Source organism: Somniosus microcephalus, chromosome 5, assembly GCF_052327205.1.
Source record: "Somniosus microcephalus isolate GS21.2 chromosome 5, FLI_Smic_1.0, whole genome shotgun sequence".
Classification (NCBI taxonomy): domain Eukaryota; kingdom Metazoa; phylum Chordata; class Chondrichthyes; order Squaliformes; family Somniosidae; genus Somniosus; species Somniosus microcephalus.
Window position 1 is genome coordinate 95,277,722 of NC_140991.1, and position 23,226 is coordinate 95,300,947.

Below are 23,226 nucleotides of genomic sequence, written 5' to 3' on the forward strand. Positions count from 1 at the left end.
GTCACATGTTGATTTACACTGTTTATTATAATCTTCTAGACCAAGTATAAAAAACAAATTAGTTGAAAAGCTAGAATAAAAGGCGTTGTTGTGTAATACAATACTATTACGAAAAGATAATTCAATTTCAGTGGATTAGAGGGAGTAATGCAACCAGACAGCTGTTACGTTCACAGTGTTTCACAAACACAACACTGAAATGTGTAGGAACATAATGGGGTAGATTTTGACTTTGAGCGATGGTGTAAAATGGGTGATAGCAAATCGGCAGCCCGTTTTACATCTCTCCCCATTTATATTTCCATTGAAGTCAGTGGGAATTAAAATCAGGGGAGATGTAAAACAGGCTGCCGACTCCCTATCACCCATTTTACACCATCGCTCAAAGTCAAAATCTACCCCAATATATTCAATCAGATGCTGTGTGAGTTTCACAATAGCTCAGTGCTACAGCGTTGCATGAATAGGACAGTTAGTTTCATGAAGTCTTTCAGTCGCAGGGCTATTACTGTATATATGTACATAAAAATTAGCAGGCAATATGTAATTGTAATTCACAATATGAAGAATACCTAAAATACTGTTCAAGCTGTACAGAAAAGAAAATTGTACTACACTGGGTATTAGCAGTAGAATGTTTCAATCACAGTAATTATAATGCAGAAGTATTAGACTTTAAAAAAATCTATGTATCACTATTATACACACATAGTAATAGAAAGTATCAATAGCTGTGCAAAAAAAGCAGAATCTGGGACATAAAATTGCAGACATTACGCATATCAAAGTAATTCAATGGAATAATACTTCTGCACCATAATAAGTTCACAGTTTGTTTAAATATAACTTCAATGAAATTCCATGAGAAAGATCAGACATCTCTGCCGATCAATCAAATGATGGGTTGCACCTCAACAGAGCCGGGACCAATATTCTCACGGGGGAGGGGGGGGGTTTGCTAGTGCTGTTGGGGAGGGTTTAAACTAATTTGGCAGGGGGATGGGCACCAGGATGTACCATTAGAAAGGAGAAACAAAGTGCACAAAAGATTGGGAGAAACAGATAGCACTAGAGTAAGAAATAGTAAGGTATTAGGTGTGTTACGTCCATGTATAAGAAAACACAGACTGCGGAGAACGGTACAATAGGTGTTTACTCAACGTGGCTCAGACTGCAACTGATCGGTACAGATTACTACTCAGTGTTATATACAGGTGTGGTCACTGCCGGTACTGCAGTATACATGAGCTGTAAAACATAGTTCCCCCCCTTAAAGGTATATACATTACAATTCCTCCCCTTTTAGATTAACAGTACCATGACACTCATTTAACAATTAAATATCAAACTAATTACAATTAACACTTTTAACATGCAACATTAGCTGAAAATAGTCTATTTATATATTCAGTCTTTGGGGAGGCTTCCTGATCCTTTCTGGATAGCGCCTTTCCCGAGTGTCTTGCTCTTGGTGCGGAGGCGATTCTGGCCCCCTGTCATCGGTTGGTTCATCAGCTTCCGATGCTACTGCTTCTGGGGTAGATGCGACCTGTACATCGGGTTCATCACCAGGTACGTATGGGCGAGGCATGGGGTTGACTTGTTCCTGTGACTCTAGGGTCTGGTCAGCATGGAGTCTCACGATGCTCTCCCCAACGTCCACTGTGTCCATTAGTGGCCCCTGCCGTGTGCATATTGTTCCTGGCTGCCATTTTTCTGTTCGGTAGTCGCGGGCCAAGACTGGTTGCCCTACATTGAAGCTCCTTGTTGGCTTCTCATGGATGTGCTGGAATTGCTTACTCTCAACATCTCTTCGTATGTTTGGTCTGAGCAAATCCAGGCGAGATCTTAACCTTCGGTTAAAGAACATCATGGCTGGGGCCTGGTTGGTGACTGCATGTGTCGCATTCCGGTAGGCGAACAGGAAATTGTCCATCTTGTGCTGCAGCGGAATGTTGTCATTGTACATAGCCTTTATTGCCTTCTTAAAGGTTTGTACGAACCTCTCAGCCAATCCATTTGTGGCTGGATGATATGGAGTGGATGTGTAATGCCTTACCCCATTCTTTTTCAAGAACCTCCGGAAATCTTCGGACACAAACTGTGGTCCGTTGTCGGAGCAAATCTGTTCTGGCAAGCCATTCCTGGCAAAAATGGTCCGTAGGACTGCAATAGTTTTCTCCGTGGTGGTGGAGGACATTTTGATGACCTCAGGCCATTTCGAGTGCGCATCCATGGCTATTAAAAACATTGAGTCCATGAATGGACCAGCAAAATCAATATGCACCCGTTGCCATGGAGATGAGGGCCACTCCCATGGGTGTAGAGGGGCCTGTGGTGGTGCATTTTGGACTTTCTGGCATCCTGAGCAGCTCTTGGTCAGGTCCTCAATTTGTTTATCGATTCCCGGCCACCACACATAAGCCCTGGCTAGGCTTTTCATTTTTACCCCTCCCAGATGACCCTCATGAAGCTCATTGAGCACTCTATCCCTTAACTTGGGTGGAATTACCACTCGGGATCCACACATCAAGGTCCCCAGGCACACTGACAGCTGTTCTCTCCTTGTCGAGAATGCTGGCAACGGTGAGTCGCCATGTGCTGGCCATCCCTTCACCGTCAAATCATATACCCGAGACAGTGTCGGGTCATTTCGGGTTTCCTTTTCGATACAAGCGTTAGTTACCGGTAGGTATTCAACTATAGTCGAATGGAATATTTCGACAGGATCCACTGCTGGTGCTTCCTCCGCAATAGGCAGTGGCAGGCGTGATAGCCCATCAGCATTTCCATGCTGTTTCGTGCCCTTATATTCAATCTCATAGTGGTGCACCCCTAGAAAAAGTGACCATCTTTGTAGTCGTTGCGCAGTCATCACCGGAACGCCCTTCTTCAGATTAAAAATGGAGACAAGAGGCTGGTGATCAGTCAGCAAGGTGAATTTCTGCCCGTGCAGATAGTGATTGAACTTTTTCACTCCCCACACTAGGCTGAGTGCCTCCCTGTCAATCTGGGCGTAGTTACGCTTGGCTGAGGTTAGTGATCGTGATGCAAAGGCTATTGGCCTCTCTGAGCCATCCCAGAATTTGTGCGACAGCACCGCTCCAATGCCGTAGGGTGACGCATCACTTGCCAACCGAATTGGTAATGCTGGGTTGTAATGGGCCAATACCTCTTTCGATGTGATTAGTGTTTTGCTCTTCTGGAAAGCTCGTCTACATTCATCACTCCACTTCCATGGCACCCCAGTTTGCAGTAGGGTGTTCAGTGGGTGTAGTATTGTAGACAAATTTGGCAAGAACTTATGGTAGTAGTTTACCAGCCCGAGGAACGACCTCAGTTGTGACACATTTTCCGGTGCTGGAGCCTTGACTACTGCCTCAATCTTCTCTGGGGACTTATGTAACCCCTCTTTATCAATAACGTGGCCACAATACGAGATCTGTTTTCTAAAAAACTCGCATTTGGGGCGGTTAATCAGAGCCCATATTCCTGCAATCAAGTGAGCACCTGCTCCAGTTTGGCAAGGTGATCACTGTCATTTTCGCCCGTGACCAGGATGTCATCCAAATAACACTGGGTCCCTGGGATCCCTTGCAGGACTTGTTCCATTGCCCTCTGCCAAATAGCCGGAGCTGATGCTACCCCGAATACCAGCCGGTTTTATTGGTAGAGACCTTTATGGGTGTTGATTGTGAGGTATTTTTTTGATGCTTCTTCCACCTCCATTTGCAGATACGCCTGGGCCAGGTCAATCTTAGTGAAGCGTTCCCTCCAGATAGCGAGGCGAAAATATCTTCAATCCGCGGAAGTGGATATTGTACGGTGTGAAGGACCGGGTTCACTGTTACCTTAAAGCCCCCACAGATGCGAACCTTCCTTGGTTCCCCAGGGGTGCTGCTCAACGTCTTTTTCATCACAGGGATGATGGGTGTAGCCCACTCGCTCCAGTCTACCTTGGACAGTGCACCTGAACGTTCCAGACTCTCCAGCTCTGCTTCGATGGCTGGGCAGATCGCATAAGGTACCGGTCTGGCCTTAAAAAATTTTGGGCTTGCGTTTTCTTCAATATTAATCATCGCTGCCATGCCTTTTAGTGTTCCAAGTCCTTGCTGGAACACTTCTTTCGCGTCAGTTAGGATCTTTGACAGTCGCCCAGGCGTGACGTCGTCATCCTTTTTGTCAGCCACAGTCAGTGCCTGTATGGAATGCCAATCCAGTTGTATTTTCCGGATCCATTCACGTCCCAGTAATGGTGGTCCTCCATCTTGCAATACATACAGGTCTAGTTTTGGTGTTTCCTTACCGTTATATATAACGGTCACCCTTATTTTTCCTTTGGGGTAGACTTATTGCCCCGTGTATGTCTTCAAAATAATTTTTGTGTCTCTCAAGGGTATGTGTGAGAATAGCTGCTTGTAGTCCCGTCGGTTTATGACTGTTAGAGCTGATCCTGTGTCCAATTCCATCTTTACCTGGACTCCTGCTATCTTGAGAGTGACCCAAATGGTTCGGTGAACTTCCGTTGTGATCACATTATGTAGTTTCAGACAACTCAGTTCCCTACTTTCGGAGTCGTTATCACTCTTTTGTTCGTCTGAACTATTCTCCGTTATCTTATGTACCTTCTTGTACTTTCCTTTGGTCGGTTTCTTATTGCTGGTTTTCTTTCCCGGCCTGCAGACTCGTGCTATGTGTCGTACTTTTCCACACTGTCTGCACATTTTGTCTTTGAACCAGCAATCATTCTGGTCATGTGTTGTTCTGCCGCAGCGATAGCACTTCTCTGTTCCATATGACATTTCGTTTGTGCCATATTCTTGCGGTCTCTGTTGTATCTCTGCAGCGCCCCGTGCTGCTGCTTCATATGATACTGCAATGCTGAAAGCCTTTTCCAGCGTAAGGTCCTTTTCAGATAAATGCCATTTCTGGGTTCCTTCACTTTGAAGCCCACACACAAACTTGTCCCATAAGGTATCTGCCAGTCCCGCTCCAAACTGGCAGTGTTTCGATAGTTTGCGCAGTTCTGTTAAATAATCAGCATTGCTTTCATCCTTATGCTGGTTCCGTTTGTGAAACTTGAATCTTTCTGCTATCAGCAGCGGTGTGGGGTTTAAATGTTCCTTTAGTATCGTTACTATGTCTTCAAAACTCTTTTCCGTTGGCTTCATTGGGGTTACTAGATTTCGTAATAAACCATACAGCTTTGCACCCATTAAATTTAACAATACCGACGCTTTCTTGTCATCTAACACCTCATTTGCCTTGCAGTACACCTCTATTCGTTCGACATATGTAGTCCAATCTTCGACTTCATTGTCAAATGTGGTGATACTGCCACTCTTCGGCATTTTGGGTGTGGTTTAAAATGGCATCTCCCAATGGCTTAAAATGGTGTCTCCCATGCTTTCCTTCCTCCCCCGCTGCTGCCGACGCCGCTCCCGGCGGTTCTCGTGGCAATGGCGGCGCCCTGTAGGTTTCACGCACTTCTGCTGCGCTGCTGCCAACGCCGCTCTCGGCGGTCCTCGTGGCAATGACGGCGCCTCGCGGGTTTCTGCGCGTCTCTCTCTCCCTCTCTCCGACGCTGCTCGGCCCCTGAACACCGGCTGCGCCCTGTGCGCTCTGCCCTCTCTCTCTCTCCCCCGTCGACGCTGCTCGGCCCTTTGCTGTGCCGCTCGGTCGGGCTCTAGCCCGCCGCTGCCCGGGAAGGGTCTGCGCACTACCTGTTGCCAGCCCATTTAGCTGGACCACCTCGACTGGAAAGCCAAGCCTGGCTCTCGACAGCCTCCCCCGCAATTCTCGAGTCTCTGCTGGATGACTGGGCGGTTGCCCGTAGTCGACGCCCGAGTCTCTGGCCTTGACCTCCAATCCACTGATCTCCAGGAACGAATCCCCGGGAGGTGATGCAGAGTTGCAGGTAGGTTCGAACCTGGCTCATCGCCAATGTTACATCCATGTATAAGAAAACACAGACTGCGGAGAACGGTACAAAGGTGTTTACTCAACGTGGCTCAGACTGCAACTGATCTGTACAGATTACTACTCAGTGTTATATACAGGTGTGGTCACTGCCGGTACTGCAGTATACATGAGCTGTAAAACATAGTTCCCCCCCTTAAAGGTATATGCATTACAAAGTGGAGGGAGATTACAATAATGTCTAAGATGGGTTACGGTGCATGTGTGTAAACGCACGAAGCGTGGTAAATAAGGTTGGCGAGCTGCAGGTGCAAACAGCCACATGAGAATATGATGTTGTGGCGATAACGGAGACCTGGCTCAAAAAAGGGCAGGATTGGGTATTAAATATTCCTGGTTATAAGGGGGTAGAAATTCATTATAGCCTCATTTGGAATGCTAACTTTTAAAAGTCGTGAAAATTAGCGCCAAGCGCTAATGTTTCTCAACTTTAAAAAAATTCAGTTTGTGCTCCAGGAAGTAAGTGGAGCGCTAAACCAAGCGCTTCACTTCATTCCTGGAGCGCAACAGGCAGCAGGCGGGGTGGTAGGTGAGCAGCGCTGCTCACTGGGCCATGCTGCGCTGTCTCGTTAGAAGGCTCATTCCCTCCCTTAAAGGTTAGGGCCATCGCTGCAGGCTCCGCAAGAGGAAAACTTACCTCATTCCCGAAGGCAGCCACGATCCGGCCCGATCAGCCTGCTGCACTGCAGCAGAGTGCCGGGCTGATCGATGGCTAGGGAAGAAAGAAAAAAAATGGAAAGAGCATTTCAGATTTTTTTTCACCTACCTCAGCCACCTCGCCTTTAATTATCGCCCCTGAAGCGTCCCGCTTCCCAATCAATACCTCCTGCAGCTGTCGGTGTTTTCGCCCGGCGATGCTGCAGGGGGCAGAAATGAATTTCGGATCCGGGGTGCTACCGTGGCGATGCGCAGCCGGATGAAGTCATGATCTCCGGGGACAGGAGATCATGACGCTAGGGGTTACCGCTGCCGTCGCAAACCGCCAGGTGAATTTACCGGGTGGCGGTAATATCACCGTGGCCAGGCAAAAAGTCCATAGCACCCCATTATCGCAACCCGGGAATGGTAGCATAGTGGTAATGTCACTGGACTAGTAATCCAGAGGCCTGGACTAATGATCCAGAGACGTGAGTTTGAATCCCACCATGACAGCTGGGAAATTTAAATTCAGTTAATTAAATAAATCTGGAATAAAAAGCTAGTACAGGTAGACTATCCTTTATCCGAAAACCTCGGGACCAGCCGAGTTTCGGGTAAAGGAGAATTTCGGATTTCGGAAGGTGGGCCGGCGGGGGTCCGCGGGGGGGTCGGCGGGGGGTCGTGCGCACGACTTACGCTGATGCTCAGCGTAAGTCAGTCGGGGTCGGCGGGGGTCGGGGCCGGCGGGGTACGCGGGGGGGTCGGCGGTTGTCGGGGCCGGCGGGGTCCGCGGGGGGGTCGGCGGTTGTCGGGGCTGGCGGGGTCAGCGGTTGTCGGGGCCGGCGGGGTCCGCGGGGGGGTCGGCGGTTGTCGGGGCTGGCGGGGTCGGCGGTTGTCGGGGCCGGCGGGGTCCGCGGGGGGGTCGGCGGTTGTCGGGGCTGGCGGGGTCCGCGGGGGGGTCGGCGGTTGTCGGGGCTGGCGGGGCCGGCGGGGTCCGCGGGGGGGGTCGGCGGTTGTTGGGGCCGGCGGGGTCCGCGGCGGGGTCGGCGGTTGTCGGGGCCGGCGGGGTCCGCGGGGGGGTCGGCGGTTGTCGGGGTTGGCGGGGTCGGCGGTTGTCGGGGCCGGCGGGGTCCGCGGGGGGGTCGGTGGTTGTCGGGGCCGGCGGGGTCCGCGGTGGGGTCGGCGGGGGGTCGTGCGCACGACTTACCCTTTATCCGAACTTTCGCAACCGGAACCCTCAAAAAACCGAAGATTTTTTCGTTCAGCGTAAGTCGTACGCACGACTTACGCTGAACGAAAAAACCTTCGGTTTTTAGAGGGTTTCGGTTTTCGGAAGTCCGGATAAAGGGTAGCCTACCTATATCAGTAATGGTGACCATGAAACTATCGGATTGTCATAAAAACCCATCTCGTTCACTAATGTCCTTTAGGGAAGCAAACCTGCCGTCCTTACCTGGTCTGGCCTATATGTGACTCCAGACACACAGCAATCTGGTTGACTCTTAACTACCCTCTGAAATGGCCTAGCAAGCCACTCAGTTATAACTAACCACTACAAAACACAATAATAAGAATGAAACCAGATGGACCACCCGGCACCAACCTCGGCACCAGCTATGGACACGACAACTGCACACCCAGCCCAGCCGACCCTGCAAAGTCCTCCTCACCAACATCTGGGGACTTGTGCCAAAATTGAAAGAGCTGTCCCACAGACAGGTCGAGCAACAGCCTGATATAGCCTCACAGAATCATACCTTTCAGCCAATGTCCCAAACTCCTCCATCACCATCCCTGGGTATTTCTTGCCCCACTGGCAGGACAGACCCACCAGGGATGGCAGCACAGTGGTATACAGTCAGAAGGAGTGGCCCTGGGAGTCCTCAACACTGACTCTGGGCCCCATGAAGGCTCATGGCTTCAGGTCAAGCATGGGCAAGGAAACCTGCTGATTACCATCTACCGCCCTCCCTCAGCTGATGAATCAGTACTCCTCCATGTTGAACACCACTTGAGTGCAAAAGACAAGGCTGAAGCGTTTGCAACCATCTTCAGCCAGAAGTACCGAGTACCAAGTGACACTACAGACTTCTTACAGAAACTCAGCACCCACGGACCAGTTGAACCAGGAACACTCCTCGCCACGATGGACGTCTCAGCACTCTACACCAGTATCCCCCACGATGACGGCATCGCTGCGACAGCCTCAGTACTCAACACCAACAACAGCCAATCTCCAGACGCCATCCTACAACTCAAACGCTTCATCCTTGACCACAATGTCTTCACCTTCGACAACCAGTTCTTTACCCAAACACACGGAACAGCCATGGGGACCAAATTCACACCCCAATACGCCAACATCTTCATGCACAAGGTCGAGCAAGACTTCTTCGCTGCACAGGATCTCCAACCAACGCTATACACCAGATACATCGACAACATTTTCTTCCTATGGACCCACGGTGAAGAATCACTGAAAAGACTACACGATGACATCAGCAAGTTCCATCCCACCATCAAACTCACCATGGACTACTCCTCAGAATCGGTTTCATTCTTGGACACACGAATCTCCATCAAAGACGGACACCTCAGCACTTCACTCTACCGCAAGCCCACGGACAACCTCACGATGCGCCACTTCTCCAGCTTCCACCCTAACCACATTAAAGAAGCCATCCCCTATGGACAAGACCTGCGAATACACAGGATCTGCTCAGACGAGGAGGAACGCGATGGACACCTACAGATGCTGAAAGACGCCCTCATCGATCGACAGTTCCGATGGGCCACAGCGAAAAATAGCATAGACCTCCTCAGAAGACAAACACGGGACACAACCATCAGAGTACCCTTCGTTGTCCAGTACTTCCCCAGAGCGGAGAAACTACGCCATGTTCTCCGCAGCCTTCAACATGTCATCGACGACGACGAACACCTCGCTATGGCCATCCCCACGCCTCCACTACTCGCCTTCAAACAGCCACCTAACCTCAAACAGACCATCGTTCGCAGCAAATTACCCAGCTTTCAGGAGAACAGCGACCATGCCACCACACAACCCTGCCACGGCAACCTCTGCAAGACATGCCAGATCATCAACACAGATACCATCATCACACGTGAGGACACCAGCCACCAGGTACATGGTACATACTCATGTGACTCGGCCAACGTTGTCTACCTCATACATTACAGGAAAGGATGCCCCGGAGCATGGTACATCGGCGAGACCATGCAGACACTGCGACAATGGATCAACGGACACCGCACAACAATCGCCAGGCAGGAGTGTTCCCTCCCAGTCGGGGAACACTTCAGCAGTCAAGGACAATCAGCCTCCGATCTTCGGATAAGCATTCTCCAAGGCGGCCTTCGAGACACACGACGACGCAAAATCATCGAGCAGAAACTGATAGCCAAGTTCCGCACTCATGAGGATGGCCTCAACCAGGATCTTGGGTTCATGTCACGCTCCATGTAACCCCACCTGACGTAGAATCATCCAGACTTGAGTCGTCATTGGCTTGTTCTCTCTGTACAGATGCGGCCGGACCTGCTGTGATTTCCAGCAAAGTTTTTTGTTTTTTTTCTGTTTTTCATACAGACCCCAGCATCTGCAACATTTGACCCCTTGTGACCCCACCTCATTGTTCTTTGATGTAATGTTTTCCTGACTGACCTGTTTGGACACCATTCACACCTTTGATTGCTGTGATTATCTCTCTGCCGAGGTGTGATAAAGGGCCATTAGAAAGATTACCTGTAATCATCTGGCAGTGTTCTCTGACTATATAAGCTGTGTCTTTATGCATCTCTCCACTTCACCTGATGAAGGAGCAGCGCTCCGAAAGCTTGTGATTTCAAATAAAGCTGTTGGACTATAACCTGGTGTTGTGTGAGTTCCTACATTTGTCCACCCCAGTCCAACACCGGCATCTCCACATCATGATTCAGATCGGTCTCCTCCTGAGGACCCCACCATCACAGCAGCCAGTCTTCAGCCAATTCGACTCACTCCACATGATAGCAAGAAACTGCTCAGCGCACTGGATACAGCAAGGGCTATGGGCCCCGACAACATCTCAGCTATCGTACTGAAGACTTGTGCTCCAGAGCTAGCCGTGCCTCTAGCCAAGCTGTTCCAGTACAGCTATAACACTGGCATCTATCCGACAATGTGGAAAACTGCCCAGGTATGTCCTGTCCACAAAAAGCAGGACAAATCCAATCCAGCCAATTACCACCCCCAGTCTACTCTCAATCATCAGCAAAGTGATGGAAGGTGTCATCAGCAGTGCTATCAAGTGGCACATACTCACCAATAACCTGCTCACTGATGCCCAGTTTGGGTTCCGCCAAGACCACTCAGTTCCCGACCTCAATACAGCCTTGGTCCAAACATGGACAAAGGAGCTGAATTCCAGAGGTGCGGTGAGAGTGACTGCCCTTGACATCAAGGCAGCATTTGACTGAGTGTGGCATCAAGGAGCCCTAGTAAAACTGAAGTCAATGGGAATCGGGTGGGAAAACCCTCCACTGGCTGGAGTCATACCTAGCACAAAGGAAGATGGTTGTGGTGGTTGGAGGTCAATCATCACAGCCCCAGGACATCGCTGCAGGGGTTCCTCAGGGCAGTGTCCTAGGCCCAACCATCTTCAGCTGCTTCATCAATGACCTTCCCTCCAACATAAGGTCAGCAATAGGGATGTTCGCTGATGGTTGTACAGTGTTCAGTACCATTCACAACTCTTCAGATAATGAAGCAGTCCATGCCTGCATGCAATAAGACCTGGACGATGTTCAGGCTTGGGCTGATAAGTGGCAGGTAACATTCGCATCACACAAGTGCCAGGCAATGACTATCTCCAACAAGCAAGAGTCTTACCACCTCCCCTTGACATTCAACGGCATTACCATTGCCGAAACCCCCGAAACCCATCAACATCCTGGGGGTTACCATTGACCAGAAACTTAACTGGACCAGCCACATAAAAACTGTGGCAACTAGAGCAGGTCAGAGGCTAGATATTCTGCGGTGAGTGTCTCACCTCCTGACTTTCCAAAGCCTTTCCACCATCTACAAGACACAAGTAAGGAGTGTGATGGAATACTCTCCACTTGCCTGGATGAGTGCAGCTCCAACAGCACTCAAGAAGCTCGACACCATCCAGGGCAAAGCAGCTCGCTTGATTGGCACCCCATCCACCGCCTTAACCATTCACTCCCTCCACCACCGGCGTACCGTGGCTGCAGTGTGTACCATCTACAAGATGCATGGCAGCAACTTGCCAAGGCTTCTTCGGCAGCACCTTCCAAACCCACAACACCTACCACCTAGAAGGATAAGGGCAGCAAGCGCATGGGAACACCATCACCTCCATGTTCCGCTCCAAGTCACACACCATCCTGACTTGGAAGTATATCGTTGTTCCTTCATCGTCGCTGGGTCAAAATCCTGGAACTCCCTCCCTAACAGCACTGTGGGCATACCTTCACCCCATGGATTGCAATGGTTCAAGAAGGCAGCTCATCACCATCTTCTCAAGGGCAGTTAGAGATGGGCAATAAATTCTGGCCTTGCCAGCGACGCCCATACCCCATGAACACATTTTTTTAAAATGGGGGGCGCTAAGGCACCAAATTTCTAGCCCATGGTGTTCAGGAAAGATAGGGAAGGGATGAAAGGAGATGGAGTGGTGTTATTGGTTAAGGAGAATATTACAGTGCTGGAGAGGGAGGATGTCCTGGAGGGGTCAAGGACAGAATCTATTTGGTTAGAGTTAAGATATAATAGAGGTGCCATTACACTACTAGGTGTATTCTATAGGCTGCCAACTAGTGGGAAGGCTATACAGGAGCAAATTTGCAGGGAAATTACAGAGAGGTACAAGAACTATAGAGTAGTGATAATGGGAGACTTCAAATATCTTAATATAGACTAGGATAGTAATAGTGTAAAGGGCAGAGAGGGAGGAGAATTTCTGAAGCGTATTCAGGAGAACTTTCTTGATCAGTACGTTTCCGGCCCAATGAGGAAGGAGGCATTGCTGGATCGTAGGAATGAGGTGGGTCAAGTAGAGCAAGTGTCAACAGGGGAACATTTAGGAAAGAGTGATTATAGTATCATAAGGTTTAAATTAACTATGGAAAAGGACAGGGAGCAATCTAGAGTAAAATATTTGATTGGAGGAAGGCCAATTTCAGTGGGTTGAGAACAGACCTAGCTCGGGTAAATTATAATCCAGGATTCGCAGGCAAAACTGTAATCGAACAATGGGCTGCCTTTAAAGAGGAGATGGTTCAGGTACAGTCAAGGTATATTCCCACAAGGGGGAATGGTAGAGCAACAAGCTCCCTGGATGACGAATGAGATAGAGAGTAAGATGAAGCAGAAAAAGAGCGCGTATGACATATGCCAGATTGAGAATACAAGTGAGAATCAGGCTGCATATAGAAAGTTCAGAAGGGCAGTGAAAAAGTAATTAAGAGGGGCAAAGAGAGAGTATGAGAATAGACTGGTAGCTAACATAAAAGAGAATTCAAAAGCCTTCTATAGGCATCTAAATAGTAAACCGATAGCAAGAGGAGGGGTGGGGCCGATTAGGTACCAAAAAGGAGACCTATGCATGGAGGCAGAGAGCATGGTTGAGGTACTAAATGAGTACTTTGCACCTGTCTTCACCAAGGAAGAAGCTGCTGCCAAAGTCATAGTGAAAGAGGAGGTAGTGGAGATACTGGCTAGGATAAAAATTGATAACGAGGAGGTACTAGAAAGGCGGGCTGTACCTAAAGTAGATAAGTCACCAGGACCAGATAAGATGCATCCTAGGATGCCGAGGGAAGTTAAGGTGCAAATTGAGGAGGTACTGGCCATAATGTTTCTATCCTCCCTAGATACAGGAGTGGTGCCAGAGGACTGGAGAATTGCAAATGTTACACACTTGTTCAAAAAAGGGTGTAAGGATAAACCCAGCAACTACAGGCCAGTCAGTTTAACCTTGGTAGTGGGGAAGCTTTTAGAAATAATAATCAGGGACAAAATTAACAATTACTTGGACAAGTATGGATTCATTAAGGAAAGCCAGCATGGATTTGTTAAAGGCAAATCGTGTTCAACTAACTTGATCGAGTTTTTTGCTAAGGTAACAGAGAGGGTTGATGAGGTCAATGCGGTTGATGTGGTGTACATGGACTTCCAAAACGCGTTTGATGAAGTGCCACATAATACGTTTACCAGCAAAGTTGAAGTCCATGGAATAAAAGGGACAGTGGCAGCATGGAAATGAAATTGGCTAAGTGACAAGAAACAGAGAGTAGTGGTGAACAGTTGTTTTTCAGACTGGAGGAAGGTATACAGTGGTGTTCTCCGGGGGTCGGTACAAGGACCACTGCTTTTCTTGATATATATTGATGACTTGGACTTGGGAGTACAGGGCACAATTTCAAAATTTGCAGATGACACAAAACTTGGAAGTATAGTGAACAGTATGGAGGATAGTGATAGACTTTGTTGTAGGAAAAATGATTCCTCGGAAACTAGACTTTGAGTAAGAGAGACAACTTTATTAAATGACAGAGCTCTGGGAGAAGCGTCTGCAACCACACGGTCTGCGAGAGCACCTTCTCCCCGATTGTAGTATGTGCCGAGCTTATATACAATTCCAAGAAGTTGGTTTTAGATCATTTACATTCATCCAATCAATTCGTTTATTAGCGCATATCGTTATTTTCCTCCAGTCAGGAGTTTACACACTTGTGTTGCCAATTCTGCCTCTTCAGGTCTTCGTTCCGTCTTGTTCCCTGGCGGAATGTGATTAGTTCGATAATAGGATACAAGTGATTAGTTCGATGATAGGATACCAGTGAACCTTGTTAGTCCTCAGTGATTCAATTAGTCCCAGTCAGGACACGAGATGAACTTTGTTCCAGCCATGCGTAAGCGTGGCATGTCTCACTGTGCAGTGATTCAATTAGTCCCAGTCAGCGAATTTGTTCTTTGTGTCTTTTGCAGCGAAACCTTGTCCAGCAAAATGGTCTTTTCCAGCAAAATCTTGTCCAGCAAAATTTTATTCTAACAGTCCCTCCTCTTGGTCCTGGAGCACGATTCATTTGCTCCCAGATGACCATCCTCGGTCCCCCTTTCGTCGGTGCTTACAGCCACTGGCTTATGTCCGGGAGTTCGGTTGCTCCTTCGACAGTGTCGTATTGGTGTTCTTCGTCCCTTGGTAGCAGGTTAGTGTGCTCCTCCTTGATAGAGGCGATCGGCATCACGGTTTTCATAGCAGTTTGGCAACACAACTTTATAAGGCTCAGCGCACAACACATCAACATACAAATTACAACTATTGTTATTATCCCTTGCATCATCCACGCTCCCCACCCGGTCTTCCCTAGCAACCAATCAAGCCATCCCCCTGTGCTTGTGGGTTGATGGAGCTTCTTTATTTCTTCTTGGATATGATTTGCTAGGCTTGTGATATTCTCGGAGCTATCTGGGACATATGTACAGCAGCCTGTCCCGATCAGGGCACAGGTGCCTCCTTGCGCCGCCAACAGATAATCTAGGGCTATCCTATTCTGTAAGGCGGTGGTCCAGATCGCCACCATTTCGGCACTCATTTCTCTCAGGGACTCAGCCGCATCGTTGGCTATTTGTTCGAGCACTGCTGCCATGTTTATGGATTCCCTTGCTATTTTTCCTGTTCCGTACCAGGGGAATGCTTTAGACCAGAATCTTTCGGTTTCCGTAATAGCTCTCTTAACACGCTTGGCTGGTTGCCATAATGACTGGTACCCGTAGTGGTGGGTTAGGGAGGATAAATGATGGATGTATGGTACTACGTATCCTATATAGCATGAGCCAGTCCAGGTTCGTGGAAGCCATGGATACGCCTCATATCCGCAAATGAAATAGGTATTATTATAGGCCTCAAATTTGTTCCAAAGTTGGTACATGATCCCAGGTATTCCCCTCCAGGGTAGATTGCTAGTCCGGTTTAGCACTTCGGATAAATTAAACGTTCCCACGTAGGGCCATTCTAGGGCACCTGGTGGTTTAGTACTGGTTTTGGTTAAAGTGTAATTATACTTGCACTTACTCCATCCAACCACTAACCCTATCTCGTCATAGTTTACCAAGCAGACTTCCCCCTCTGCATTGTTTAGTTTTCCCCCTGTGCTGACTAATAGCTCTTCTGGATTCCTTTGATTATCGTACTGGGGATGAAACCATCCTTTAAAGTTCGTGGGGTTATACCCTGCCTGTTTCCACTCATGCTCCAGCTGACCTGGATTCAAGCTATTTTGGGTTTGTATGGTATCCTCCTTATTCCAGGTGGTATTAGAGTATAATAACCACCTTACCATCTCCTCTACCTTAAAGGGGATAGGCCTTAATGGGATTCCTCCCCCCGTATGGGTGGGCACATGGGCGCACACCCAGCAGGAGCTTTGGCCCATTATTTTCGCATAGACATATGACATATACAGAAAGGTATTTACATGCAATCCTCTCTCTTTACGTAAATGGGGTACCGCGCTTCCCGTGACAATATAAAATAACGCCATTACCCATAATACTCTAAACATGATTAATATATCACTACAGTCCAGTTTTTACAGGAATTTTATGACAAAGGGTATGCAGATCACCTGTAAAACAGATTCAGAAAGTAGCCAGTCAGTTGTCTTTATATACTTTCAATTGTGTCCAATGCTTCCATACTCCTTTACCCCTTATGTCTAGACAGGCACAGGTATCCCCACTGATTATGATTTCATATGGCCCACTCCATTTTGGGGCGAACCCTGGTTTGCTGGGCAGAGTTTTCACCATGACTTTACTACCCGCTGAGGGAACATAAGCCGTCATTGTGAGCTCTTGTGCCCGATCCTTGTCCTCCTGATTATCACGGACATTCTTTCGCATCTCATTTAATTGAGTGCTAAGTTCCAGAACGTATCGTTTTAGTCTATCTTTTAAAGGGCCTACATCGGCCCCACCTGTTATGATGCCTTCTGGCAATTGCATCGCCCTTCCTGTCATCAATTCATAAGGGGTCAAGCCTGTCGTTCGGTTTTCAGTGGCTCGCAGCTTCATTAGGATAATGGGCAATACTTCAGTCCAGGTTTTCCCTGACATCTGCATTGCCTTTGCCAATGCATTTTTAAGGGTTCGGTTCATTTGTTCCACCATGCCCGAACTTTGAGGGTGGTATGGGATGTGGAATTTTTGTTTAATTCCCATTAATTGGCATACCATTTTTATGACACTCCTGGTAAAGTGGGTACCTTGATCAGAGTCCATTTGAATTGGTATTCCCCACCTGGGGATTACTTCTTCAGCTAAGACTCTGGCAACCGTCAAAGCGGTGCAATTTCGCGTGGGGAAAGCCTCTACCCAGCGGGTGAATTGGTCTATGACCACGAGGCAGTAGGTTTTGCCATGTGACGGTGGAAGGGGACCTGTGAAGTCTATTTGTATATGCTCCCAGGGCCCTCGCGGCCTTGGTTGATGTCCCATTTTGACCTTTATGGGTCGCCCGGGGTTATACTGCGCACAGGTGATACATCGATGGCAGTATCTCGCGATATCTCTTCCCATCCCCTTCCACCACCATTCTTTGCTGAGGCTTCCCATCATCGCTTCTCTCCCTGAGTGCACAAGCCCATGGTGGAGTTCTAATAGCGTATTTTGAATGCACTTGGGGGCCATTACCCTGTTATCCTTTCGCCAGACATTATCGCTTCCCCGCTTTGCACCTTGTTCTTCCCACGTACCTTTTTCGATGTCGGGGGTGTCCTCATGGAGTTCGTCAATACTTATCTCATCCTCGGAGCTGCTCACAGTGGCTATTGGTACTTCTTCGATCCTTTCTTGCTCTAGTGCCCTTTGTGCTGCTTGGTCCGCAGCCTGGTTCCCCATGTGATTTAACCAGTCCGGGCTAGTCCGGTCCGGTTCCCTCTGATGTGCCTTAAACTTAATTACTGCTGCCTGTTGGTGTTTGTCGCTAGCTTCTAGGAGGGCTTCTATCCTCAGCTGGTGTTTTATGGGATTGCCTCCCGTAGTAATGAATCCCCTCCTACCCCATGCAGTCATATAATCGTGGACCACCCCAAAGGCATACCTACTATCTGTGTAAATGTTCACGATTTTATTCTCTGACAACTCTAGTGCCCTGGTGAGAGCCACTAGCTCTGCCACTTGGGCCGATAGGCCTCCATCAATCCGTCCTGACTCTATGGTTTTTAATTCGCCATTAACCACCGCCTACCCCGTTCGGGGCAGCCCATCTATATACTTGCGTGAACCATCTACGTACAACGTCTCTTCCGCTGTCGCTAAAGGGGTGTCTTTTATCCTATCTTCTTCCAGGTTCATATCTACGTCCCCACAGTTGTGGGGCTCCCCAGTTCCCAGTATTCCTTCTGCCGGGTTCTCCCCCGTGTCTCTAACAATGGTTACTGCTTTACTCGGAGGGAGGAGGACGGCCTCCCACTTGGCACGTCTCATGATCGAGACGGATCTTAATTTCCCGGTATTCAGCATCTCTACCAGTGTGTGTTTAGTGTGCAATATAATGTTTCCTGTCATTACTATCGGCTCACTAACCTTTACTGCCCAAGCTGCACAATCCAATGCAGCTATGCACCGGGAAAGCCCTGTGACTACCGGTCCCTCCGCTGTGGAATAGTAGGCGACGGGCCTTCTTTTATCCCCATGATCCTGTGTAACTACTGCTGTGTAAAACCCTTCTTCATTGTTGCAATGTATGTGGAAGTCCTTACTCATATCTGGCAGTCCTAGCCCTGGGGCTGATACTAGCTCAGACTTTAGTTGAGTATAAGCTTCCTCTTGTTCCGGTCCCCAATCTATCGGTTCCAATGCGGGTTTACCCCCTTTCACTAATCTTTGTATAGTTTCTGCTAATTTAGCGAACCCCGGGATAAAATTTCTACTGTAATTAAAGAGCCCCAGTACCTTCCTAACTCCGCGTACTGTTACGGGTCTCGGCATGCCCTGGACAGCGTGTTTCCTGTCCTGTGGTATTTCTTTAAGTCCTTGGGAGATTAGATGTCCCAGGTATAGGACCTGAGTTTTTCCTATCTGTGCTTTTTTAGGGCTTACCTTGAGGCCAGCCGTCTCTAGGGCCCTTAGTACTAAATATAGGGTTGCCAGATGGTCTGCCTTCGTTTCCGAGGCTATTAGTATGTCGTTGACGTACTGCAAAATAGTGCTTCCTTTAGGTACTTCTATCTGTTTTAGGATATCACTCATGACGCGGTGAAAAATAGCTGGGCTATTATGGAATCCCTGTGGCAATCGGGTCCACGTATATTGTTTATCCCCTACTGTGAATGCAAATTTCTCTTGTGATTCCGGATCTAATGGGAGTGCCCAGAATCCGTTAGCTATGTCTAAAACGGTGAATATCTTCTGTTCAGGGGATAACCCATTCAAAATTGTTGAGGGACTGGCAACGATGGGGTGTTATTTAGGAGTGACCTTGTTGAGGGCCGTGTAGTCCATAGTCAACCTATAGCTCCCATCAGGTTTCTCTACTGGCCATGTGGGGGAATTAGTAGTGCTCGTGGTTTCCCTCAGGATACCCCTTTCTACTAGCCCCTTCACTATGTCCACGACTGCCTTCCTGGCCTCCGCCTTTATTGAGTACTGGCGGTGTGGCTTGTGTTCTGGTCCGGGAATCTTAATAGGGTCGATACTAGCTTTTCCTGTATCTAACTTTGTTTCAGCCCATACCCCAATCACGGAATCACAAATGGCTCCGTATCCTCCCGTATCTTCATGCCAGTCCCTGGTAGTTACGGTGGCCACCCCAAGGGTGCCAGTGTTATTTGCCAGTTGTCTAATCTTTTCCTTACGGCCATCCACCTTTGGCCATGTTAACTTTCCTTTGCCACAATCAATTATTGCTTTGTACTCCCTCATTATATCATTACCTAATATTGTACCTTCATTATTTTTACACACATAGAATTTCATGGGGAGGTATATATTATCGATTTCCACCAGCTGCGTGGTGCTCAAGTGAGCTGGCACTTTAGTGCCATTGAGTCCTCGCAGGAGTATTGACTTACTAGTCGTGGGGAGGGGGAGGTTAGTGACGGAAACTGATGCGCCTGTGTCCACCAGCATTTCACATTGTCGGCCCCCTACTAGTGCAGACACATAAATTCTCCCCTCCCTTTTACCTTTTATGGGGGCCACAGGATGTCAACTACTACGCTTATATTCCTGCCATTCCTTATATTACTTTGTCTTGTGCAACTATCTTTATTACGTTTACTTGTTCAATGAGTCCTGCTAGTTGGTGTACTAATAACACTCCTGCCTTCTTGGTTTTATCCTTTGTCTGTTTAGTCAACCAGCTTCTCTGGAGTTCTAAAGTCTGTGACATATCCCAACCGTCTTTCTGCATCTTCTTAATTAACGACTGTCGGTTTGTCATATAAGAATATGTGAGGGAGCCCAAAGGTCCCCTCTTAACTTCCTCACCTGACATCGCCGCTGCTTCACCGATCGTTCCTTCGTGTCTGGAGATCAGTTCCTTAGAGAGCCCCCCTATTCTTTCCTTCCAAGAATACCCGAGCTTCTTGTCGCACTCTATGCCAGCGTTCTCAGAGGTCCGGGTTTGTCTTTCTCTCAAAACGGCCCGGACGTGTAACACTTGCTTGTTGGACGGGGTTTCTACCCCTCCCCGGTGTCTGTTCACCTGATCAGGGTCCTACAACACCGACACTAATAATCTCCTAGTTCACTTAGCAACATGATATAATGCAGAAAAATGTTAACCGCACTCGACTAGTATCACGACTTTAGAACACCTTGGAGTCTCGGCACCTACTTCATGGTCCTGGCCTTCGCATGGGGCATTTGCCCTCTTAACAGCTGGCCTGAGGCTAGGTGTCTGAGACAAGTGTCCTCCTGGTCCGAGGTTTTTCTTGGTTACTATTACACAAATACAAATACACAAATACAAATACACAAATACAAATCAAGTAGTGTCTCTTACCCACTCAGTCTGTGTCCCAGATTCGTTTTGGTGCCGCTTCGCTGTTCAGTCGCCTTGTTGAGTGTCTCTGATTTATGGGTGGTCAAAAATCTGACTACTCACCCTGGTCACTGACTCGAGCGACTGTTCAGCTCCGTGGCACCCTGCTCGCAGCGCCAATTTGTTGTAGGGAAAATGATTCCTTGGAAACTAGACTTTGAGTAAGAGAGACAACTTTATTAAATGACAGAGCTCTGGGAGAAGCGTCTGCAACCATGCGGTCTGCGAGAGCACCTTCTCCCCGATTGTAGTATGTGCCGAGCTTATATACAATTCCAAGAAGTTGGTTTTAGATCATTTACATTCATCCAATCAATTTGTTTATTAGCGCATATCGTTATTTTCCTCCAGTCAGGAGTTTACACACTTGTGTTGCCAATTCTGCCTCTTCAGGTCTTCGTTCCGTCTTGTTCCCCAGCGGAATGTGATTAGTTCGATAATAGGATACCAGTGAACCTTGTTAGTCCTCAGTGATTCAATTAGTCCCAGTCAGGACATGAGATGAACTTTGTTCCAGCCATGCGTAAGCGTGGCATGTCTCACTGTGCAGTGATTCAATTAGTCCCAGTCAGCGAATTTGTTCTTTGTGTCTTTTCCAGCAAAATCTTGTCCAGCAAAACGGTCTTTTCCAGCAAAATCTTGTCCAGCAAAATTTTATTCTAACAACTTCAAGAAGACATAAACAGGCTGGTGAAATGGGAGGACACGTGGCAGATGCAATTTAATGCAGAAAACTGTGAAGTGATACATTTTGGTAGGAAGAACGAGGAGAGGCAATACAAACTAAAGAGTACAATTCTAAAGGGGGTGCATGAACAGAGAGATCTGGGGGTATATGTGCACAAATCGTTGAAGGTTGCAGGGCAGGTTGAGAAAGCAGTTAAAAAAGCATACGGGATCCTGGGCTTCATCAATAGAGGCATAGGGCTTGATTTTGCCAGGCCCGAGGAGGCGGGTTTGGAGGTGTGTGAGGTGGTAAAATCGTAAAAAATGGCGGGCGGGCCCGATCCCGCCTCCATCCCACTTCTGAGCAATTTTCCTAAATGCGTGTTTTCTGACCTCATTTCCATCCCGCCTCCAAGGCCCTTAAGGCCCTTAACAACCAGTTAAGTGCCTCTATAATCCCATTTTGAGAGGCCTTTCTGATTTTACCACTTTTCCCACGTCCTGCACGTCTCCTCTGGAACACGCCAGTGAATCCTGGCGGCCTCACAAGTGGATTGCTTACTAACAGCTGCAGCTGCACCATTAAAAAGGAGTTTTCAGCAATCATCATTTGCAGGTGACAGAACTTTGTTGTCTCAGGTCTGGGGGAACTTTTAGCTGGCATACCCATTGTTGTGGAAGTTTGGAGCCTGACACCCATCTCCGGTGTGACCTCCTGCGAAACCCCTCTTGCCACCTTGACTGAGCGCTTCCTCAACTGAGGCATATACCAGAAGCATGGGAACCATTTATTTCATTTTCTCCTGGACATCAGATTCGAACGAAGACCAGCCGTGGCAGCAGCAGAACCATGAACAACAGCAGCACCAACAGCAGCAACAACAACAGGAGCGCCAAGCTGCTGCTCACCCACCTGAAGCTGCACAGGCCAGAAGGCACCAGCGTGCGACCGCATTGCTGCCCGGGATGCAAGGGACGCATTCATCTTGGCCAGATTTGCTTAACCTGCACAATCAAACACTTTTGCCTAGCACCTTCTTATCAGACCATCGACAATGGCCAAGGACCTGCGGATTCCTATCACTCTGGCCACCATACTGACAATTGCAAGTCGCCCTAAGCCCTCAATGTGGAAGTCGCATTAGCGAAATGACACACGCCACAACTGCTACAGTTTGCCATCAGAATTTTTTATGACAGTAAGAAACTGATGGCTTTTCAAAATTAAACACAACATTACACCCAAGTGACTACGGTAGCCAGCCTTACCATGGAGGTAGCCAGCCTTTCCAAGGAGGTTGCCATCCTTTCCGTGGTGATGTGTTCATGCACCAACGCCTCCACAAAGGCTCTGCTCATTTTAGCGATGGCCTCCTCCATTCGCTCCACACTCGCAGCGACCCTGGAGACAAAACCTGCCAGAGACTCCTGCACCTGTTCCTGGAGTTCCAGCACCGCTCTCCTTCTGGATGGACCCGGAGGCTGTAAGAGTTTCGCAAAATTCCCCTGAAAACAAGAGAAACATTGGTCCACATCGTGGATGAAGATTTATGTGTTTTTGAATTGCCTCTGGGTCAGATCAATGTTTTGAAGCATGCTCAGAGCCACGAAAGACTGCTGGACTGGACTACAACGGAGTCGAGGAAATTCGTGGAAGTATTCACACACATTGAGAAGGAACATCTTGATTAAGGCTTGTGCTTTTGAGCCCGGTCAAACACAGAGGTTTACAGCTTGTAATGTGTTTGTGTGAAAGACCTGTCAATCAAACCAGGGAGGTCAGGAGTTGTCCACTTGACCCGAGGCCACAGAGACAGGTTGTTGTGGCTGGCTATGATTCAGCAACCAATCACAGTCCCTTTTT